Below are 22713 nucleotides of genomic sequence, written 5' to 3' on the forward strand. Positions count from 1 at the left end.
AGAAGAGGAGGAGGACAGTCGCTGCTGAAGGAAGAAGGTGAGGTGAGGGGAATAAAAAAATACAAAATTTTAAGGCTTTTTTAAAAAAAGGGATGCTGTCTGGGGAATTCTGGGAGTTGAAGTCCAGATATCTTCAAGTTGCCAAGGTTGGGAAACACTGCTCTAGACTGCCAAAGCTTCCATAAGCACCACCGAAAGGCTCCTCTGGCAGTCCAGAAAAGCCCAAGATGGCCGGGATTAAAGGGGGAATGGCAGGAAACTGGCCAGGCCCTCATGCTGCTCTCAAATTTCCTGGGAAATTTAGGTTCTTAAGTAGAAAATGGTTCTTAAGAAGAGGCAAAAAAAAATCTTGAACACCTGGTTCTTATCTAGAAAAGTTGTTAAGTAGAGGCATTCTTAAATAGAGGTACCACTGTATTTTCCACCATAATTTGCAAAGAAATTCATTAAAAATCAGACAATGTAATTTTCTGGATTTGTTTTCTCATTTTGTCTCTCATAGTTGAGGTCTACCTATGATATCAATTACAGGACTCGCTCATCTTTTTAAGTGGGAGAACTTGCACAATTGGTGGCTGACTAAATACTTTTCCCCCACACTGTATATTTCAGGTAGCTATATGTACAAATATCCTTACCTTTCATATTAAAATTGATTGTACTTAAATGTATGTATCTTTGGAATCTTATGACCTATTATTTCTAAATAAGTATTGGTAAACTTTAGAGACATATCTTCAAACTGACAGGAGTGAAGTTCAAAATTAATGTTAGAATGTTAGAAAAATGTTTTCTAATGTTAGAAAAGAAGTATATTTTCCAAGAAACTAAACACTGTCTCTTTAAGGATGTCTCAGTAAATATTTGAAATATGAGAACAATGAGGTTAGTATTCTCAATTTTTTTTGAGGCCAAAGTGCAAAAAATAAAAGATAAAACACTTCTGAAAAGTAAAATACTTAGTGACTTAAAATTACATAACTTTTATATTGATGCAGATATCTTCAAAGATTTAGATCGAAAGTAGAAATGCTGTAGGAATTCTGTCATTGGATCTATTAAATGACATTTGTAAAAGTTGTTCAAAAAAAGTAATGTGTAAAATTGCTAAATATAAACATCCTTCGATTCTAAAAGTGCAATTTGGAAATCTGCCAAATGTTAGTAACATGATGGTAAAGTACATTTATAGCAGAATCTCTTCTTGCTTTTTATTTTTAGGTACTTCACGTATTTTTCAGAATATAAGATGCACCTTCCTGAATGCAGCCATTTTAGGCCTCCTGAAGCCCCGCCCCACATCCCATTTTTGTGAAAAATGGGCCTGTGCAGAGGGTTTGGGAGGCCTGCAGAGCGTTCCTGGGGCTAGTGGAAGACAAAAATACCCCTGTTTTTGTGAAACAATGGATCTTTCTTGCCTTCTGCAGGCCTTCTAAACCCGTGTTCCCCATATTTTTGGGGGGGAGGGAAAAAGCGAAAAATGAGCCATTTCTCCGTACTGAAGGAGCGGGTCCAGCAGTCACATGGGTTGCTCATGTCCAATCCGGTGGAACTGAGCCTAGTGTTAAAAAAGCTTGCTGGATCCGCCCCTTCCCCAGAATTCGCTCAGTTCTCGCATCCTGCGGTTGTATTGTGATAGCTCGTTCAACATTCTAACACCTTCCCTTCGATCTTTCCTTCAAAATTAGTAAGATTTGATTATTCTTGTTTGTTTACTTGCCTTAATAGCGCCAGCCGTTTGAGGCTCGGCTTTTTTCCTTTGGGAGAAGTTGCGGTTTCGTTTTCCCGCGGCTTTTTTTGCCGTTTACGATCCCCGCTGCCGTTTGTGGATTCTTTCAATCCTTTGGCCTGGAGGTTCTTGGGCAAGTATTTATTCATTGATTTATTTATAGTGCTACAAAAGATCCATGATAAATCAGCAAAGCGTTTGAAAGTACAGGCCCAAGTACTCAGTAGTCATGACCCCCCAGAGGCTCCTAATCTGCCTTCTTCTGGGGTCACTGTGTTATCTCTGGATGAGCCAAACCTAGACAGACCCCAACCTAACCTATGGGGATTAGGTCCAGAGGAACCAGATATTATTGAAGATTCCCCCCAGCCAGGATCCTCTCAGGCTTTCAGGGATTCTTCTGCCATTCCTGCTGATATTTCTAGTTTACCTCCTGAATTCCAATCTATTTTTTCTGTGTTATCCAAGGTCATTGATGCTAAACTTTCTACCATCAATGCGCCCTCCTTACCTCATCCACCTCCTCGTCCCTCCCGCCCCTTGGGTTCTTCCCCAACGGTTAGAGCTCCTATTCAGGATGAATCAGATTCCTCTCAGGATGAATATGAGGATATGGAAGAGGATGAGGATCCCTTTCAAGGTCTCTCAGACGATGAGGAATCCCAAATAAAGGTTCCTTCTCCAATTACTATTTTTCCCTCTCAATTGTTCAAATCTCTCCTCCTCAAAGCTAGAATTTCTACAGGATTGGCGGCCCAGGAGAAGCAGGCCTCCACATCCACTGATCCCCCGGAGGAGAATTTACCTTACTTCACAGAGGAACAGGAGGATAACGAGGTAATTCCTATGCCTAAATTGTTTAAAGATGCCTTACTTAAGCAGTGGGATTTCCCAGCCTCTGGGCTTAATCCCACTACCAAGGACAAAAAGTTGTACAAACTCTCTTCTTCATATGAGGATCTCCTATCTTTTCCCAAACCGGATGAACCTGTCAAGATCCTTCACTCGGCAGCGGCCGTGCCAGGCGAAGCAGAGGAGGTCCTCCGCCCAGAGGACAAGCGGATTGAACAGATGCTCAAAAGAGGATTCACCGCAGATTCCTGGGCCATTAAAAGTTCCGCAGCGGCTTCCTTTTTCTCCAGAGCCATGCTTCTGTGGCTTCGCCAACTTCAACAGCATATTCCTCCCGATGACTTGAGAGGTCAACAGGACTTCAACAAGGTATTTGCAGCTGCTCAGTACGTGGCTGATGCCACTTTACAGTCTACCAGATTTGCAGCCAAGTCTATTGCAGCTTCTACAACGGCAAGAAGACTCCTATGGCTTCGCCCATGGCAAGCAGGAGTACGTCAGAAGTGGCAGTTATCTCTGGGACCATTGAAGCGTGATCTTCTCTTCGGGGATCTTCTGGATCCACTCCTCACGGAAACCACGGACAAGAAGAAAGTATTGGGTCCAACCACCAAAAAGGCCACCAAAACGCAGTCCTTTCGTCGCCCAGGGCGTCAACAAGATCAAGCGGCTACCTATCAGAGAATCCCAGGTCAGTATTCCCCCCGCTTTCGTTCCCAAGGTAGGAACTCCAGGGGCAGAGGTTTTCGCTTCCAAAGGGGAGCGTCCTCTAACAGGGCTTCAAAAAAACCTAGATGGTAGTTCTTCCTCAATTCCCATAGGTGGCCGCCTAGCCTATTTCGCCTCTAGTTGGCGTCTCACCTCCAAGGACCCCTGGGTCATTGACACTGTTCAAAAAGGTCTTCTTTTAGAATTTACTTCTCCCCCCCCTAAACGTTTTATTTCCTTTCCTTCTCCCAGGTCCTCCTCAGATTGTAACCGTATGGAGGAGGCCATTTCCCACTTATTGTCCATCAGAGCCATTCAACCGGTTCCCCCCGGTCAGAAGGGCCGAGGTTTTTATTCCATCCTATTTATGGTTCCAAAATCCTCCGGAGGTTGGAGAGCTATTTTGGATTTAAAGAAGTTGAACCTGTTCATCAAATATAGGAAGTTTAAGATGCACTCCTTATCATCCATTTTGGCCGCCATCCACCCGGGGGATTTCATGGTTTCTTTAGACCTCACTGAGGCCTACCTCCATATTCCTATAGCCAAATGCCACAGAAAATTTTTACATTTCTCCTTCCAGGGCAGGCATTTTCAGTATAGGGCGATGCCTTTTGGCCTTTCCTCGGCCCCTAGGGTCTTTACAAAGCTCTTGGGGTCTCTGGCGGCCTATATCCGGGCGTCACCCATCCACATTTTATGTTACCTTGATGACATTTTGGTTCATGGGAACTCCCTAGAGAAAGTCAAAGTAGACCTTTCTGTCACCATGTCGGTTCTACAGGACCATGGTTTTTCCATCAACTTTGACAAAAGTCACCTCCAACCTTCCACATCCATTTTACACCTGGGATCCATTATTAATTCAGAATCCTCCCAGGTCTTCCTCTCTCCTGAGAGAAAAATCAGTATAGGGGAGTTAATTTCACGCATTTTATCTCAACCTGCAGTTTCCATAGTAACCCTGTCTTCTCTTTTGGGGAAGATGGTGTCATGCATAGGCATCATTCCTTGGGCTCGCCTTCATGCTAGGGAACTACAGTGGCTCCTATTACCCTTTCAGAGATCGGGGCACAGCAACTCAAGTCGTCGCATTGTCATCCCACCGATTGTTCGCAGATCCTTCAAGTGGTGGAAGTCCCCGGCCATGGACAAAGGATCCCCTTTCAGGTGCCCGGATCAATTTGTCATCACCACAGACGCCAGTCTATCGGGATGGGGCGCCCACGCCCAGGGGATGATAGCCCAGGGCACGTGGTCCCCGGAGGAAGCTTCCAAGCCAATCAATTGGCTAGAGTTAAGAGCCGTATCCCTGGCTCTGAAGCAATTCTCCCCTCGCATCCCCAACCGGCACGTTCTCATTCTCACCGACAACATTGCCACAAAAAGCCACATCTGCAGACAGGGGGGCACGAGATCCAAGGCCCTCATGAGGGAGGCCCTCAAGTTAGGCCTTTGGGCGGAAAAACACCTTCGGTCGCTCCTAGCCGACCACATCTCGGGGAGCCTCAACGTCCAGGCGGATTGGCTCTCTCGAGCAACGATAGACCCAGGAGAGTGGAATCTCCATCAAGACCTGTTCCATCAAATCAGCCTCAGATTCGGCCTACCAGTCCTGGATCTCTTCGCGACCAATGCGAACGCCCAACTCCCTCGCTTTTTTTCCAGATTTCCATGCCCGGGAGCAGAAGCAATCAATGCCCTCCGGAGCCCCTGGCCTCCAGGACTACTGTACGCATTTCCTCCAATCCCAATTCTTCCGGATGTGATTCACAAGGTCCTCAGAGAGAGGGCCCGAATAATCCTAATGGCCCCTCATTGGCCTCGCCGGCCCTGGTTCGCGGATCTGCAACAGCTGTCCATCCAGGACCCCTGGCGACTCCCCGTTTCGGGGGATATGCTTCGACAAGGGGCCTCATTTCATCCAGACCCGGAGTGGTTCCACCTCACCGCCTGGCTGTTATCAGGAGAGACCTAGAACTGCGTGGACACGACCCCGACTCAGTGGAGGTCATTTTAAAGGCCAGAAGAGGTTCGACCAATCGAATCTACGACCATACATGGTCTAAGTTCCACCAGTGGTGTCTATTGGAAGGGTTTTCTCCCCTGTGCATCCCCATACACAGGATTATTTCCTTCCTTATGCAAGGTTTCCATCAAGGCCTCTCCACCAGCACCCTCCGGCGTCATCTGGCGGCCATTTCTTCTGTCTTAGCGGGGCCCCGCAGACAGCCTCTCCGTTCCTTTCCAGAAGTTCAGGAATTCCTCAAAGGTATAGCCAATCTCAGACCTTCCAAGGTTCACAGATATCCTTCCTGGGATTTGCCACGGGTTCTCCATTCGCTCACACAGGCACCATACGAACCCCTAAAATCGGCGTCCCTAAGATACCTATCTTTTAAAGTGGCATTCCTAGTGGCTATTACCTCGGCCCGACGCATTTCGGAGTTGGCAGCCCTTTCAATCAGGCAGGATCTATGCCAATTTCATCAGGACAAGGTAGTATTAAGGCTGGACCCCACCTTCTTACCCAAGGTCAGTTCCATGTTCCACAGAACTCAAGATATTGTCTTACCCTCCTTCTGTCTCCAACGGGACCATCCTTTGGCAACTAGATGGCACACCCTGGATCTCATTAGAGCGCTTAGGATCTATATCCAACGCACAGGACCTTTTAGGAGGTCGGAAGCACTTTTCGTAGCCTATCATCCCAGAGTCATGGGTTCCAAGGTGTCTTCAACAGTGATAGGCCGTTGGATCAGAGGGACTATCTCTAAGGCCTACGAGTCGGCCTCCCTCTCAGTTCCAAGGAACATCACAGCGCATTCCACCAGAAGCGCAGCCACTTCGGCCGCTTGGGCGACTCAAGCCCCGTTGGAGGAGGTCTGCAAAGCAGCCACATGGGCCTCGCCAAATTCCTTCATCAGGCACTACAAGATTGATTCTTACGCCTCAGCGGACGCTGCCTTCGGCAGAAGGGTACTCCAATCCGTTATCTCTCACGATAGCAATCTAACCCCACCCTAGGGACCAATCTATTGGGTATGTCCCATGTGACTGCTGGACCCGCTCCTTCAGTACGGAGAATAGGCGTTGATTGCTTACCTGAACGCCTCTTCTCGTACGGTGAGCGGGTACAGCAGTCACTTCCCGCCCTTGTTTGTGTCTTTTCTATTTTCTATCTTCTGTAACCTTTTTCCTCTACCTATGAGAGTTGAACACTAAAGAGCTTCACATCTGAGCCTAGTCTACGGATTCGCGAATTCTGGGGAAGGGGCGGATCCAGCAAGCTTTTTTAACACTAGGCTCAGTTCCACCGGATTGGACATGAGCAACCCATGTGACTGCTGTACCCGCTCACCGTACGAGAAGAGGCGTTCAGGTAAGCAATCAACGCCTATTTTCGCCAAAATGTCGGCATTTGTGCCTTCCCCCAGCCCCAGTGCAGGTTTCCCAAACCTTCTTGTGTCCCATTTTTCGCAAAAACTAGTCTGTTTTTCAAAAAATGGGGTGTGCAGAGGGTTTGGGAGGCTTGCAAAGTGCTCCTGGGCACCAGGGAAGACAAACTCTTTTTTTCTTACTTACGTCTTTGAAATTTTGGTGCGTCTTATACACTAGTTTATCTCATAGTCCGAAAAATGCAGTATATCTTTTTTATGTAATGGAGGAATTCAAAGGTAACATTTATAAGATCGAAAGATAAAAAGTCATGAAAAAGTCCAAAATTAGAAATTTTTTATTTATCTACTTTTATATATCTAGTTTTTAATAAATAAATTTTGCATGCTGGAATGAAGAGGGATATTAAAAAGTCAGCTAATTTTACATATAATTATTGAGGCAGTTGTTGAATCCATTTAATAATATTACAAATTGTAAATGAATGTTTGAATTTCCTCCTTGTGACTGCCTCATTAGTTTTAATAAAATGATTCTTTATGTTGGCTTCCCAATAATGTCATATTTAATTTCCTTGTCTTCTCATTCTCCGTACTGGAGGAGCGGGTCCAGCAGTCACGTGGGTTGCTCGCTGTCCAATCTGCATAGGACCGAGCCTGTCTTTAAAAAGATTGCTGGATCTGCCCCTTCCCCAGAATTTGCTCAGTCCTCCTAACGGCAGGACGTGTGGTGGCTCAACTCCTCTAAACAAACACCTTCCCTTCTTTTTCTACCCGAAATCCACATCAAAAAGTAATAGTAATTAGTAATTACTATTAGATAAGTAATTAGTCCTTTCTATTGGTGAATGAAGCAATTTGGCTTCCTGCCAGCCCTCCTGGGCTCGGCTCAGAGCGGAGAAGTGGTGATAAGACTTCCAGTTAATTGCGTAATTGCCTTGCCTTATCGTTTTCAGTCGGCCGTATTTCTTCTGCTAAATCTGCCCGGCTAGGAGGTTTTTTTTATTACTATTGGCTGTGTTTACTTTTGCACCTCCTGCAGAGTGGGACGTTTTACAAGGGCGCTTGTTCTGTCCCCCGGACTTAGTCTAACTCCTTATTGAGTTTTCTTGACACGAAGGCCCTCAGCGTCCAGTAACACTGGCACCAATGGCCCACCTACGCACAGACCATCTGGCGCCATAAAGTCCGCCACATGGCCCAGGGTAGGCTGTGAGAGTCTCAGGCTTTTACTCCCGTGCTAGGCCTCTCAACCAGTGTGCCTTGGTTGCTTAATCATTGAGGCCTAGTCCTTCTGGTCTCACTGGCATGAAGTCTGGATTGATCCAGGCTTGTCTTTGAGTGGGCCCTAGGAGCTTGGGACCCCTTCCTCTTGGGAATTAATTTGTTCAGTCTATTGCTTCTCCCAAATTCTTGGCTCCAGTCCTTGCCCCTGTAAATTGTTCAGGCCATGGCTTCTGCTATTTCCAAGAGAGGCACTTTTTTCAGAAATTTATTTGTTTATTTATTTTATTTATTCGATTTTTATGCCGCCCTTCTCCTTAGACTCAGGGCGGCTTACAACATGTTAGCAATAGCACTTTTTAACAGAGCCAGCATATTGCCCCCACAATCCGGGTCCTCATTTTACCCACCTCGGAAGGATTTATTTATTTATTTATTATTTGGATTTGTATGCCGCCCCTCTCCGAAGACTCGGGGCGGCTCACAACAAGTGTAAAACAAATCATAAATAATTCAATTAATTAAAATATTTAAAGATTTAAAAAACCCCATATACTAACAGACACACACACAGGCATACCATGTATAAATTAAATGTGCCCAGGGGGAGATGTTTAGTTCCCCCATGCCTGACGGCAAAGGTGGGTTTTGAGGAGTTTACGGAAGGCAGGAAGAGTAGGGGCAGTTCTGATCTCCGGGGGGAGTTGGTTCCAGAGAGTCGGTGCCGCCACAGAGAAGGCTCTCCCCCTGGGGCCCGCCAACCGACATTGTTTAGTTGACGGGACCCGGAGGAGGCCCACTCTGTGGGACCTAATCGGTCGCTGGGATTCGTGCGGCAGAAGGCGGTCTCGGAGATATTCTAGTCCGATGCCATGAAGGGCTTTAAAGGTCATAACCAACACTTTGAATTGTGACCGGAAACTGATCGGCAGCCAATGCAGACTGCGGAGTGATGGTGAAACATGGGCATACCTGGGTAAGCCCATGACTGCTCTCGCAGCGGCATTCTGCACGATCTGAAGTTTCCGAACACTTTTCAAAGGTAGCCCCATGTAGAGAGCATTACAGTAGTCGAACCTCGAGGTGGTGAGGGCATGAGTGACTGTGAGCAATGAGTCCCGGTCCAGATAGGGCCGCAACTGGTGCACCAGGCGAACCTGGGCAAACGCCCCCCTCGCCACAGCTGAGAGATGGTTTTCTAATGTGAGCTGTGGATCGAGGAGGACGCCCAAGTTGCGGACCCTCTCTGAGGGGGTCAGTAATTCCCCCCCCCCAGGGTAATGGACGGATAGATGGGATTGTCCTTGGGAGGCAGAACCCACAGCCACTCCGTCTTATCCGGGTTGAGTTTGAGTCTGTTGACACCCATCCAGGCCCCAACAGCCTCCAGGCACCGGCACATCACTTCCACCGCTTCGTTGACTGGGCATGGGGTGGAGATGTAAAGCTGGGTATCATCGGCATATTGATGATACCTCACCCCATGTCCTTGGATGATCTCACCCAGCGGCTTCATGTAGATGTTAAATAGCAAGGGGGAGAGGACCGACCCCTGAGGCACTCCACAAGGGAGAGACCTCGGAGCCGACCTCTGACCCCCCACTAACACCGACTGCGACCGGCCAGAGAGGTAGGAGGAGAACCACTGAAGCACAGTGCCTCCCACCCCCAACCCCTCCAACCGGTGCAGAAGGATACCATGGTCGATGGTATCGAAAGCCGCTGAGAGATCGAGGAGCACCAGGACAGAGGATAAACCCCTGTCCCGGGCCCGCCAGAGATCATCCATCAACGCGACCAAAGCGGTTTCCGTGCTGTAACCGGGCCTGAAACCCGACTGCTGGGGACCTAGATAATCGGCTTCTTCCAAGGACCGCTGGAGCTGGAGTGCCACCACCTTCTCAACAGAAGGAATACTCAGGACCCTAGGCCTACTGGTGATGAGATTGAAACCATCCCCCAGGCCCTGTCCTCCTCTCTTGCAGCTCCTCCAATGGCTAGGCCCACCAGAGCTGAAAAGAGAACGGATAAAGCACTCCAAATTCATGAACAATCAGCTAAACGCTTAAGAGTGCAGGCCCAAGTTCATGTTAGCTAACCTGAACCCCCAGACTCCTTTGAGCTGCTTCCTTCAGGTGTACCTGTCTTGTCTCTGGATGAGCCAAACCTAAACAGATCCCACCCTAACTTATGGGGCTTAGGTCCAGAGGTACCAGACCATTTAAATCAGGGTCCTTTAGAACCTGAACCTTCCAGGGCCAACAGGGTTCCCCCTGATTTTCCTGCGTCTATTACTAACCTTTCTCCTGAACTGCAATCTATGTTTTCTACTTTATCTCAAGCCGTTTATGACAAATTCAAGGCCATCGATGCACAGCCCCATCCTCGTAGTCACTCTCATCTTAGACTCCTGACTTCCTTCTCAGCCTACAGAGTCCCTCAAGAGCCAGATTCTGATTCCTCTGAGCAGGAGAACGAGGATGATGATGATCCTGAGGACAGGGATGACCCCTTCCAAGGCCTCTTTGAGGATGAAGAATCTCAAATCAAGATTCCTCCATTCCGTACTATTTTTCCCTTCAGTTGTTTAAGTCTCTACTACTTAAGGCAAGATCAGCCATAGGCCTTTCAGGGCAGGACAAGCCTGCACCTACTTCTGCTACTCCACAGGAGAATCTTCCCTTCATGCAGGAGCAGGAAGATACCAAGGTCATTCCCATGCCTAAACTATTTAAGGACGCTTTGCTGAAACAGTGGATCACCCAACTCTGGGTTCCAATCCCTCATCCAAAGATAAGAAACTTTATAAAGTATCACCTTCTTATGAGGATCTTCTTATTTGTCCCAAAGCAGATGAACCAGTCAAGACCCTGCATTCTGCAGCAGCCATGCCTGGCGAAGCAGAAGAAGTCTTAAAGCCGGAGGACAAACGTCTGGAGCAAATGCTCAAGAAATGTTTCCTGGCAGACACCTGGGCAATCAAATGTGCAGCGTCAGCATCCTTCTTTACTAGAGTCATGCTTCTGTGGTTGCAGCAACTTCAACAGCATATCCCTCCCGATGACTTAAAGGGCCAGCAAGACCTCAACAAGGTCTTTGCAGCGGCCCATTATGTTGCGGATGCCACCTTGCAGGCCTCCAGATTGTGGCAAAGTCGGTGGCTGCCTTGACAGCAGCTAGGCGGCTTCTCTGGCTCCGTCCTTGGCAAGTGGGAGTGAGGCAGAAGTGGCAGCTCTCCTTGGGTCCTCTAAACCATAAACTATTATTTGGTGATTTACTTGATCCTCTACTTACAGAAACCACTGGGGCCTACTACCAAGAAGTCTGTTAAAATGCTTCAATCCTTTCGGCGGTCCAATCGCCAACAAGATCAGTGGTTCGCGTTTCAAAGAAACTCAGTTCAGTATAATTCCCGGTTTCATTCCCAATCAGATAGAACTCCCAGGGACAGAGGGCCTCGATATCAAAGATGCTCTTCTGCCTCGAGGGCCTCAAAAAGGTCCAGGTGGTAATGACCACTCTTTCCCCATTGGGTTTGTGTGTGTGTGTGCCTGTCCTAGTTTGCTTTCAGCTGGCACCGCACCTGTAAGGACCACTGGGGACTTCAATTGGAGTCTTATCTCCATTCCCCCCAAACATTTCATTTCGTGCCCTTCACCTAGATCCCCTTCCTCCTGTCTCCGCATGGAGGAAGCGATCCAACATCTCCCTACCATTAGGGCTATTCAGCCAGTTCCCTCCTTGCAAAGAGGACTTGGCTTCTACTCCATCCTCTTCATGGTTCCTAAGACCTCCGGAGGATGGAGAGCCATTTTGGATCTTAAAAGATTAAACCAGTACATTAAATACAGAAAGTTCAAGATGCATTCCTTGTCTTCTATCCTGGCATCCATTCAACCAGGGGACTTCATGTCTTCCTTAGAACTTACAGAGGCCTATCTCCACATTCCCATTTTAAAAGGCCATAGACAATTTCTCCACTTTGCCATTCAGGGCAAACACTATCAGTACAGGGCCATGCCTTTCGGCCTGTTCTCGGCCCCTCGAGTCTTTACCAAGCTCCTGGGCGCCTTGGCGGCTCATATCCAGGCTTCCCCCATTCATATTTTGTGTTATTTGGATGACATTTTAGTTCACGGTCCCTCCAAAGAGGGCACCTGTACAGATCTTCAGTTATCCATGTCTCTCCTACAGGAGCATGGTTTCTCCATTAATATAAAAAAAAGTCAGCTTCATCCTCCCACCTCCCTTCAGCACCTGGGGGCAGTCATAGATTCCAACCTATCTCAGGTTTTCCTTTCTCCTGAAAGGAAGATTAGTATCAAAGAGCTTATTGCTCAAGTCAGATCCCAAAGAAAGGTCTCCATTTCCACGCTGTCTTCCCTACTGGGAAAGATGATGTCCTGTATTGGTATCATTCCCTGGTCACGCCTCCATGCCAGGGAACTCCAATGGCTTTTATTGCCATTCCAGAGATCAGAAACCAGCAACTCAGCACGCTCCATTCTGAACCCTCCTGTTGTCCTGAGATCCCTCTCGTGGTGGACTTCCTCCGCCCTGGACAAAGGATCCCTTTTCAGGAGTCCAGACCAATTTACCATCACCATGGACGCCAGTCTCCTGGGCTGGGCAGCCCTCGCTCCGGGCCTGATAGCCCAAGGGACATGGTCAACGGAGGAGTCAACCAAGCCAATTGTCTGGAACTGAAAGCATTGTCGCTAGCCCTGAAGAGGTTCAAACCACACATCCTCAATCGACATGTCCTAATCCTAATGGACAATAAGAGCCACATCTGAAGACAAGGAGGTACTACAAAGAGCCACATCTGAAGACAAGGAGGTACCCGGCCCAAGACCCTGATGCAGGAAGCCCTGAAGCTGGGCCTTTGGGCGGAGAGACACCTGCAGTCTCTGTTGGCCATATTGGGAGTTCTCAATGTGCAGGCGGACTGGCTCTCCTGAGCAACTCTGGATCCAGGGGAGTGGAGTCTCCATCCAGACCTATTCCAGAAGATCTGCCTCAGATTCGGTCACCCGTCGCTAGACCTGTTCGCGACCACGACCAACGCTCAGCTCCCTCTGTTCTATTCCAGATTCCCATCCCTGGGAGCAGAAGCAACCAATGTACTCAGAACCCCTTGGCCTCCAGGTCTCCTATATGCCTTCCCACCAATTCCAATCCTGCCAGACGTGATCCACAAGATCCTCCTTGAGCAGGCCCAGGTGATACTGATAGCCCCTCACTGGCCTCACCGACCCCGGTTCGCAGACCTCCAGCGGCTATCCAACCATCCAACCAGGCCCCCTGGCGACTCCCCGCTTTGGAAGATATGTTGCAGCAGGGGGTCTCTCACCATCCAGTCCTGGAGTGGTTCCACCTCACCGCTTGGCTGTTATCCGGCGCAACCTAGACCTTCGAGGTTATGACCCAGATGCCGTGGAAGTGATCCTAAGGACTAGAAGAATATCTACCAACAGGATCTACGACCATACCTGGTCTAAATTTCACCAGTGGTGTTCTCAGGAAGGCCTCTCCCCCTTGTATATTCCCATTTACAGAATTGTTTCCTTTCTCATTAAAGGTTTTCACCTAGGTCTCTCAGCCAACACTATCCGGTGACACCTAGCAGCCTTATCTTCTGGCAGGACCCTGAAGGCAACCGCTACGCAGTTTCCCTGAAATACAAGAACTGTTAAGAGGCATCTCAAACCTCAGGCCTCTTACTGTTCGCAGATATCCATCCTGGGATTTACCTCGAGTTTGGCACTCTCTTAGCCAAGCTCCATACAAACCGCTAAATGCTGCCTCCTTCAGACACCTGTTCTACAAGGTAGCATTCCTGGTAACAATCACCTCTGACAGACGCATCTCTGAGCTGGCGCCGCTCTCTATTCGCCAGGACTTATGCCAATTTCATCTAGACAAAGTAGTCGTTCGATTGGACCCCACCTTTTTACCAAAGGTCAGCTCCATGATTCACAGATACCAGGATATTGTATTGCCTTCCTTCTGCTCTAACCAAAACCACCATCTCTACGTCAGATGGCACACTTTGGACCTTACTAGAGCGCTGCAAATTTATCTTCAATGCACCAGGATCTTTCGTAGGTGAGAAGCCCTATTCGTAGCATTTCACCCCAGGTCTCTGGGTCCAAGGTCTCATCCACCATATTAGGCCATTGGATTTGAGGGACAATCTCCAAAGCCTGCGAGTCAACATCCCTCAATGTCCCACAAGGCATCACGGCACATTCTACAAGAAGTGCAGCAACATCAGAAGCCTGGGCAACTCAAGCTCCCTTGGAGGAAGTTTGCAAGGCGGCCACATGGGCCTCTCCCAATTCTTTCATAATTGACTCTTACGCTTCAGTGGATGCTGCCTTCGGCAGGAGAGTCCTCCAATCCGTTATCTCTCATGATAGCCAGCTAATCCCTCCCTAGGGACACATCTATTGGGTATGTCCCACATGACTGCTGTATGTCCCACATGGCCCGCACCACCAGTACGGAGAATCCTCAATGTACAAGTGGATTGGCTCTCCCGGTCGACTCTAGACCCAGGAGAGTGGAGCCTTCATTTGGATCTGTTTCAGCAAATCTGCCTCAGGTTTGGTCACCCATCGCTAGACCTATTTGCGACCGAGGCCAATGCTCAACTCCCTCGATTCTTCTCCATGTTCCCATCCCCGGGAGCGGAGGCGACCAATGCACTCAGAATCCCTTGGCCTTGAGGGCTGCTTTACGCCTTCCCTCCAATTCCAGTTCTCCCAGATGTGTGATCCACAAGATCATCCTTGAGAAGGCCCAGGTGATTCTGATAGCCCCTCACTGGCCACGCCGGCCCTGGTTTGCGGACCTACAACGTCTGTCTGTCCAGGACCCCTGGCGACTCCCCGTTTTGGAGGATATGTTGCAGCAGGGCGCCTCTCTCCATCCAGATCCGGAGTGGTTCCACCTCACCGCTTGGCCATTATCCGGCATGACTTAGACCTGCGAGGATATGACCCGGACACTGTAGAAATAATTCTAAAGGCCAGAAGAGCGTCCACCAACAGGATCTACGACCATACCTGGTCCAAGTTTCACCAATGGTGCTCACAGGAAGATCTATACCCCCCTGTGCATTCCCATTCACAGAATTGTAGCCTTCCTCATGAAAGGGTTTCAGCAAGGGCTTTCATCCAGCACAATTCACCGTCATCTAGCCGCTTTATCTTCGGTCCTAGCAGGATCTCGCAGACAACCACTCTGCTCTTTCCCGGAAATTCAAGAATTTTTAAGAGGTATTTCAAACCTCAGGCCTTCCAAGGTTCACAGATACCCGTCCTGGGACTTACCACGGGTTCCCCATTCCCTCACTCGGTCAGTATACGAACCCCTAATGTCAGCGCCTTCAGGTACCTATCTTACAAGGTAGCATTCTTGGTGGTGATAACATCGGCCCGACGCATCTCAGAATTGGCAGCCCTATCCATTCGGCAGGATCTATGCCAGTTCGATATGGACAAAGTAGTCCTGCGCCTGGACCCCACCTTTCTACCCAAGGTCAGTTCCATGTTCCACAGGTCCCAGGACATTGTGTTGCCTTCATTTTGTTCCAATCAGAACCATCAGCTTGCGGTCAGATCTCACCAGAGCGCTGGAAATCTAAATCTAACGGACAAGACCCATCCGGAGGTCGGAAGCCCTATTCGTGGCCTACCATCCCAGATCCCTGGGATCCAAGGTATCCTCAACCAATCCGAGGGACTATCTCAAAGGCTTATGAGTCAGATTCCCCTCAGCATACCCAAAGATATCACAGCACACTCCACAAGAAGTGCAGCCACATCTGCCGCATGGGCAACTCAAGCTCCATTGGAAGAAGTCTGCAAAGCAGCCACTTGGGCCTCTCCAAACTCTTTCATAAGGCATTACAAAATTGACTCTTATGCTTCAGCGGATGCTGCCTTCAACAGAAGAGTCCTCCAATCCGTTATCTCTCACAATAGCGAACTAATCCCTCCCTAGGGACTCATCTATTGGGTATGTTCCACGTGACTGCTGGACCTGCTGCTTCAGTACGGAGAATAGGCATTGATTGCTTACTGAACGCCTCTTCTTGTACGCTGAGTGGCTACAGCGGTCACTTCCCTCCCTATGTCTTTCTGACTATATTTGTGCCTTTATTCCTTACTTTATTAGCTATGAGAATAGAGCACTATTCGAGCCACCACTTTTTGAGCCTAAGTCTATGGATTCGCAAATTCTGGGAAGGGGCGGATCCAGCAGGCATTTTAAAGACTAGGCTCGGTCCTCTGTGGATTGGACAGCGAGCAACCCACGTGACTGCTGTACCCGCTCATCATACGAGAAGAGGCGTTCAGGTAAGCAATCAACGCCTATTTTGCTGTTTTATCATCTTAATGTACAGAAAGAAAGGAAGAGATAGATGCTAGAAAATAACTCATACAAGGAGTCAACCAGTTTAGTATTTTAACACATCATTAAACTGTGACCACATATTGATTGGTCTTGTATTACATTGATAGACAACTAACTCATAAAAATAAAGTGAACACACACCAGAAATTCAGAACGTAAACCTAGTGTTGCAAATCGTTTTTCCAACATTGAAGAGTAATCGTTTTTTTACTTTGCTTTATAAAACATTAATTATTCATATGATAAAGTTTTAGTATTTAATTTAAATATACTTTCATCTAGGGGTGGGCTACTACCCGGGCGGGGGGGAACGCAGTGGGGTAGCGAATAGACCACCCCAGAGCACCCAGTTTGCACTGAAAGATGTTGAAAGAAAATGCATAAGCCACGCCCACAGTGTGGTAGTAAAAATTTTGGTAGCTTTCCTCTATTTAAACTATATGCATCATTTTAAGACCATATTAACAAACTAATTAAATTTCAAACCAGAATGAGGTAAATAATAACACAAGCCTATTTTATGAGAAAGTGCTTCCTCAATCATTTCAGCACACTAAAATTAATAAGACCTTTAAAAACATTTTCTGATAGGGTCAAAATATTGAAAAAATAGTTGAATTAGACTCCTTTCTAGATCATAGTGATCATTCTGAATAATTTAAAGATTAGTTAATATGTATGTTCTAATTCTTTGTTATGAAAATTACCTGCAAATAATGCATGTAGTTTTCAACTTATGATTGGTCACTTAACATCATGATCATTGGCATCCTTTAGTTTCGAAAGATTATGGTATCGTGCTCTAGAAAGAGTTCCTAAAATGCTGTATGCAGAGCTTCAGAGCAAGAGGCCTGAGTGGGTTAGTATGGAGGATAGACTGTTACCCAAGCAGCAGATCCTCACTTTCCACGTCTCTGAAATAACCCAATAGAATGGCAAAGCCAATACGATTGGTTCAAGCTACGTCGCAGGAGTTATCAGAATGTGGCTATACACAGGGATAAACTGCTTCCGAGACTCTGGCTACAGATTTTGCCTCGAGGTTTACTACTTTACAACCATTCAAAGTTATAAAATTGTCATAAAATCAAGTCAGGTCATTTGATCTGTTGACTTATGATCAAAATTCCAGGTTCAATTGTAGCCATGAGATGAGTATAGTACCTATAATCACTGTACTCTTCAGAATCATGCTAATAATAATTGAAGAATTTTAAATTTTGCTATTGCATTAAGACTAATTTGTGAAATCAAGGCATAATAAATTTAATAATAAAGATCTGGTTTGAAATTTTATGCAATCCAAATTCCTCTTATAATAAATCATACGTTTAGCAGATATAATAATCTCATAATACAGATTTATATGACTAATTGTCCTGGACTTTATTCTCCATAGTGCTGTTTTCAGGCTGAGGCTGTCTGAAGGGTTGGCTTTATCTTGTGAGCAAAGGTCAAAATTACACTTCTGTACCAATATCTGCTAAATGTATCTTGTAGCTTTTTATGTATAGTAGGAATCCAATATTGTAGAGTTGTGGCTAAATGTAGACCCAAGACCCTGCCATAATGTCAAAGGGGACACATAGTAAATTTGTAATTTTTTCTGTGTGGTTTTTTTCAACCTGATCAGTTATCTTGAAAGCAAAATATACTGTATTATAAAGTGGAAGGTCAGAAAAATTAGAAATGCCATATTATTATAACCATAATTTAGATTTAAATAAAGCACCGTACAAGAGCAAATGCCTTTCGATGGCTTGCTGACTCTAGCTGTCCCAGGTATCTTGCAGGAGCCACAACATATCTAGTGGCATCTGGGGCCAGAAACGGTGGAGCTCTACCCAAGACCTCCTGCCGCTCGATGTCCTCCACCCTTTGTCACAAGGTCTGTCCTGCTAGATCATAGTTCATGTCGAGTATTAAATCTGGGGAGAAGCCTAATTTGTGAAGATTGAACTCGATGGCCTTAATCCATGAGGAGGAAAATTCATCGTGAAAGATTAATGGAGCAAGACCTTGCGGAAAAAAATTAAGCTTTAACCACATATTTAAGGACTCTATACAGATTCTTGCTTCGACCTGCTGCGTCTCCAGGCGCAGAAGTGCGTTTGAGACGCAACGTGGCATCTGGAGAATTGCTCTAATAAATTTGGATTGAACTAATTCTAGTGGTGTAAAGTGTAAAGCTGAAGCTGGTGGTCCAAGCAAGGACCCGTAAAGAAGCTGAGCTAGCGACTTGGCCTTAAAAAGCTTCATAGCAGCAGGAGCATAATAACCTCTCTTTGTGCGGAAAAAATTGAGAATGGCATTCGCTGATCTTTGGCCCAAGGCAACGGCATATTCTCCATGTGCTTTCCTTGAGCCATTGGCCTGAAATACCACCAGGTATTTAAAGGTGGTTACCTGCTCTATTTGGTGCCCATCAAGATACCATGAGTACATTTTGGGCCTTTTTGCAAAGGCCATGATCTTTGTTTTTTCATAATTTATACTCAGGTTATTGTTATAACTACCGTCCATTCTCCAACCTTCCCTTTATGGGGAAGGTTGTTGAGAAGGTGGTGGCACTTCAACTCCAGCGGTCCTTGGAAGAAGCCGATTATCTAGGTCCTCAACAGTCTGGATTCAGGCCCGGCTACAGCACGGAAACTGCTTTGGTCGTGTTGATGGATGATCTCTGGCGGGCCCGGGACAGGGGCTTCTCCTCTGTTCTGGTGCTCCTTGACCTCTCAGCGGCTTTCGATACCATCGACCATGGTATCCTTCTGCGCCGGCTGGAGGGGTTGGGAGTGGGAGGCACTGTTCTTCAGTTGTTCTCCTCCTACCTCTCCGGTCGTGCGCAGTCGGTATTAGTGGGAGGTCAGAGGTCGACCTTGAGGTCTCTCCCTTGTGGGGTGCCTCAGGGGTCGGTCCTCTTCCCCCTGCTATTTAATATCTACATGAAACCGCTGGGTGAGATCATCCAAGGGCATGGGGTGAGGTATCATCAATACGCCGATGATACCCAGTTGTACATCTCCACCCCATGTCCAGTCAACGAAGCAGTGGAAGTGATGTGCCAGTGCCTGGAGGCTGTTGCGGCCTGGATGGGTGTCAACAAACTCAAACTCAACCCAGACAAGACGGAGTGGCTGTGGGTTTTGCCTCCCAAGGACAATTCTATTTGTCCGTCCATCACCCGGGGGGGAATTATTGACCCCCTCAGAGAGGGTCCGCAACTTGGGCGTCCTCCTCGATCCACAGTTCACATTAGAGAAACACCTTTCAGCTGTGGCGAGGGGGGCGTTTGCCCAGGTTCGCCTGGTGCGCCAGTTGCGGCCCTATTTGGACCGGGAGTCATTACTCACAGTCACTCATGCCCTCATCACCTCAAGGCTCAACTACTGTAACGCTCTCTACATGGGGCTACCTTTGAAAAGTGTTCGGAAATTTCAGATCGTGCAGAATGCAGCTGTGAGAGCAATTATGGGCTTCTCTAAGTATGCCCATATTACTCCAACACTCCGCAGTCTGCATTGGTTGCCGATTAGTTTCCGGTCACAATTTAAAGTTTCCGGTCACAATTTAAAGTGTTGCTTATGACCTATAAAGCCCTTCATGGCACCGGACCAGAATATCTTCGGGACCGCCTTCTGCCGCACGAATCCCAGCAACCGGTTAGTTCCCACAGAGTTGGTCTTCTTCGGGTCCCGTCGACTAAACAATGTCGTCTGGCGGGACCCAGGGGAAGAGCCTTCTCTGGTGGCTCCGACCGTCTAGAACCAGCTCCCCCCTGAGATTAGGATTGCCCCCACCCTCCCTGCCTTTCGTAAACTCCTTAAAACCCACCTCTGCCGTCAGGCATGGGGGAACTAAAATATCTCCCCCTTGCCCATGTTGTTTTGCCGTTTGATTGATTGTGTGCTTGTTTTTTATATATATTGGGATTGTTTTATGAATTTCTTAACTTAAAATTGTAATTGGATTGGTGGGCATTGGATTTGTCACTATGTACTGTTTTTTTACTATTGTTGTGAGCCGCCCCGAGTCTGCGTAGAGGGGCGGCATATAAATCCAATAAATCTAATCTAATTTACTACAGTAGAAATGGTAGAAATGAAAATACTCAACCCTCCCTTCAGTCTCCCTGGCCCTCTACCTGCCCTTGCTTCTAGCTTATACGAGTGATATCCATTTAACAGAAGGTCATCCCTGGTCCAGGTCTTTTGCACCAAAATGATATCCTTATCTATCAAAGGATCAGGATGATTTAAACCTCTAAAACGATACCACCCAGCTACATTCCATGACATAGTACTTAAGGTGATTTTCTTACATTGGATCTCTTCTTTTACAGCTGGTCAGGATATTTGATTTATACAGAGGGAATTTGTGGGTCTGTTGCAATGGATTGGGGTGTCATCACACTCAAGGTTGGCCTTCTCTAAAAGAGGGGCAGTCCCATCTAAATCCTGTATAGACTCCTGGGGAAATTGTTCAGGGTAAGAATTTTTAGCACCAGCTAACAGGCTTGCCATTCAGATACCTCCTCACTAGATGTAGAAGAGGGGGTTGTTAGATCATACACCATTCAGCTTTGAGATGATGACACTGAGGTGGGGCCTCTCTCACTTGCTTGTATTACTGAGGGCATCATTGGGTAGTTACATAAGGATGCTAGTATCTCCTCCTCTGCTGGCCCCTGTGTGTCTTGGTTTCTCTTTTCCATAAGCTCACTTTCATGCAAACCCCTCCTTCCTGGAGGAGAAGCAAGAGGCACAACCACTGGGGAAACCAAATCTATAAGTGGTTCGGCTGTGTCCACTATGGTCAGTAGAGATTTCCTTAAATTTTCCAGCTTAAGTAATATATTATCTTGTTCTTCCCTTGGGAGAGCACCAAAAGCATTAATAAGTCCAGTTTCTGAGATGTTAAGTGCATCATCACTGAGCTGGTTTACTTCTGCTTTCTTCATCTCTCTTTCCCAAGGTTGAGAGTGTGGAAGAGGGAACGTCTTTAGAGGCTCCCATGTTGACAATTAAGGGTTTAACATTTTCCTCACAGAAAACTCTGATTGGAAAAATTTGGAAGGAGGCTAGATGTGCCTTCATCTTAAGTAACATTAGTGGAATGGTGGGCTGTTTAAAAGTCAGAAGTAATCTTTTCCAATTTAGGGGCTCTGGAAGCCACTCCACAGCACGGAGATCAATCTGCCCCCTCTGACAATGGAGAAGTTGGCTTAAGGAATTTAGTATGGCATTCTTAGTATTCCAACCTCCATAATTAATTCTAATCAAATGAATTCTAAGAGCAACCTGGTGTGTTTGTAGTAGGGGATATACTTTTCTGTCTTCTAATAAATCTTCTAATACATCTTTTCTATTAGTGCCTCACCCTCTTGCAGCCCTGCCTGGTGAAGGCCTAATTTTCTGCATGGGCTGCCTCTTTTTTGTGGGCTCTTTAAATTTCTCCTCTTCCTTATCCTGACTATGGGGTTTATCCATGAGAACTTTAATGTGATTGACTGCAGCTTGTTGACCCTGCAGAAAAGCAGCCATATCCTTCACTGTCTCTACATCATGTTGAATGGTTATCAGTTGCTCAAATATTGAAACAACTGTTTGTGCTGTGAGTAGGCATTGTTTTGCCATAAACTCTGTTGTGTTCTCCCATGGTAAGCTCTCCACATTTTGAATTAGTTTGTTCCTTGCTCTTTTTTTTAGTCTTTTCCTCAGCCTCCATATCAGCTGTAGCTGTAACTAGACTTCTTGGTTGTAGAAACTGTTGGGTGTTTGGCCTGTTCTGGCCTCTCTAGATTGTTGAAAGTGGAGGGGTGGGGTAGATTTACTTACAAGCCTCTTGCCAGCAAAGAGCTCTTCAATTTTAGGTTGTTTTGCATTCTTCTCTGGTGGGAGAGATTCTGGGCTGGTTCCATGGCGCTTCTTTCTTTTCCCCATGCCTTATTAGTCCGCAACCACCAAAGCTTGGTCTGTCTCCAGGAAATATTATTTAAATAAAAATATCCAATAAAAATTGTTTAAAAGATTGTTAAAATAAAATAAAAAATGTAGGAGGAAATGTAGGTGGAACTGCTAAAAAAACCCACTCCACCCAATATAGATTTTAAAAAGTTGAAGAAGTTAAAAATAAGTTAAAAGTATAAAATATTTTGTTAAAATGTTTAAATGTAAAATAGAGTTAAAATTTTTAAAATAAATTAAAAGTATAAATATAAATGAACTAAAAAGAAAGCCTATTTACTTTTGGAGGAGCTCTTTAGAGATAGTGCTGCCTGTCCTCCATCTTGACTCCTCCCCCCAAAATATATAAAAGACTCCGTGTATTGTCTTCTTTATTGTTTTGAAAAAAGACAATATGAAAACACAATAAGAGATA

General features: G+C 46.5%; 1 protein-coding gene across 14 annotated transcripts in view; it reads left to right on the forward strand.

Moving 5' to 3' along the window:
• CNOT2 (CCR4-NOT transcription complex subunit 2) overlaps nt 1-22713 on the forward strand; it is a 174067-nt gene that overhangs the window by 22238 nt on the left and 129116 nt on the right. The window contains exon 1 of one of the 14 annotated variants that reach the window (XM_070755711.1): nt 591-612. The exons of the other annotated variants lie outside the window; for them this stretch is intronic. The gene's annotated coding sequence lies outside the window, so the exon portion shown is untranslated. Of the gene's footprint in view, nt 1-590; nt 613-22713 lie in introns of those variants that run through there. 14 annotated transcript variants of the gene reach the window in all.

Source organism: Erythrolamprus reginae, chromosome 6, assembly GCF_031021105.1.
Source record: "Erythrolamprus reginae isolate rEryReg1 chromosome 6, rEryReg1.hap1, whole genome shotgun sequence".
In the NCBI taxonomy this organism is placed as follows: domain Eukaryota; kingdom Metazoa; phylum Chordata; class Lepidosauria; order Squamata; family Dipsadidae; genus Erythrolamprus; species Erythrolamprus reginae.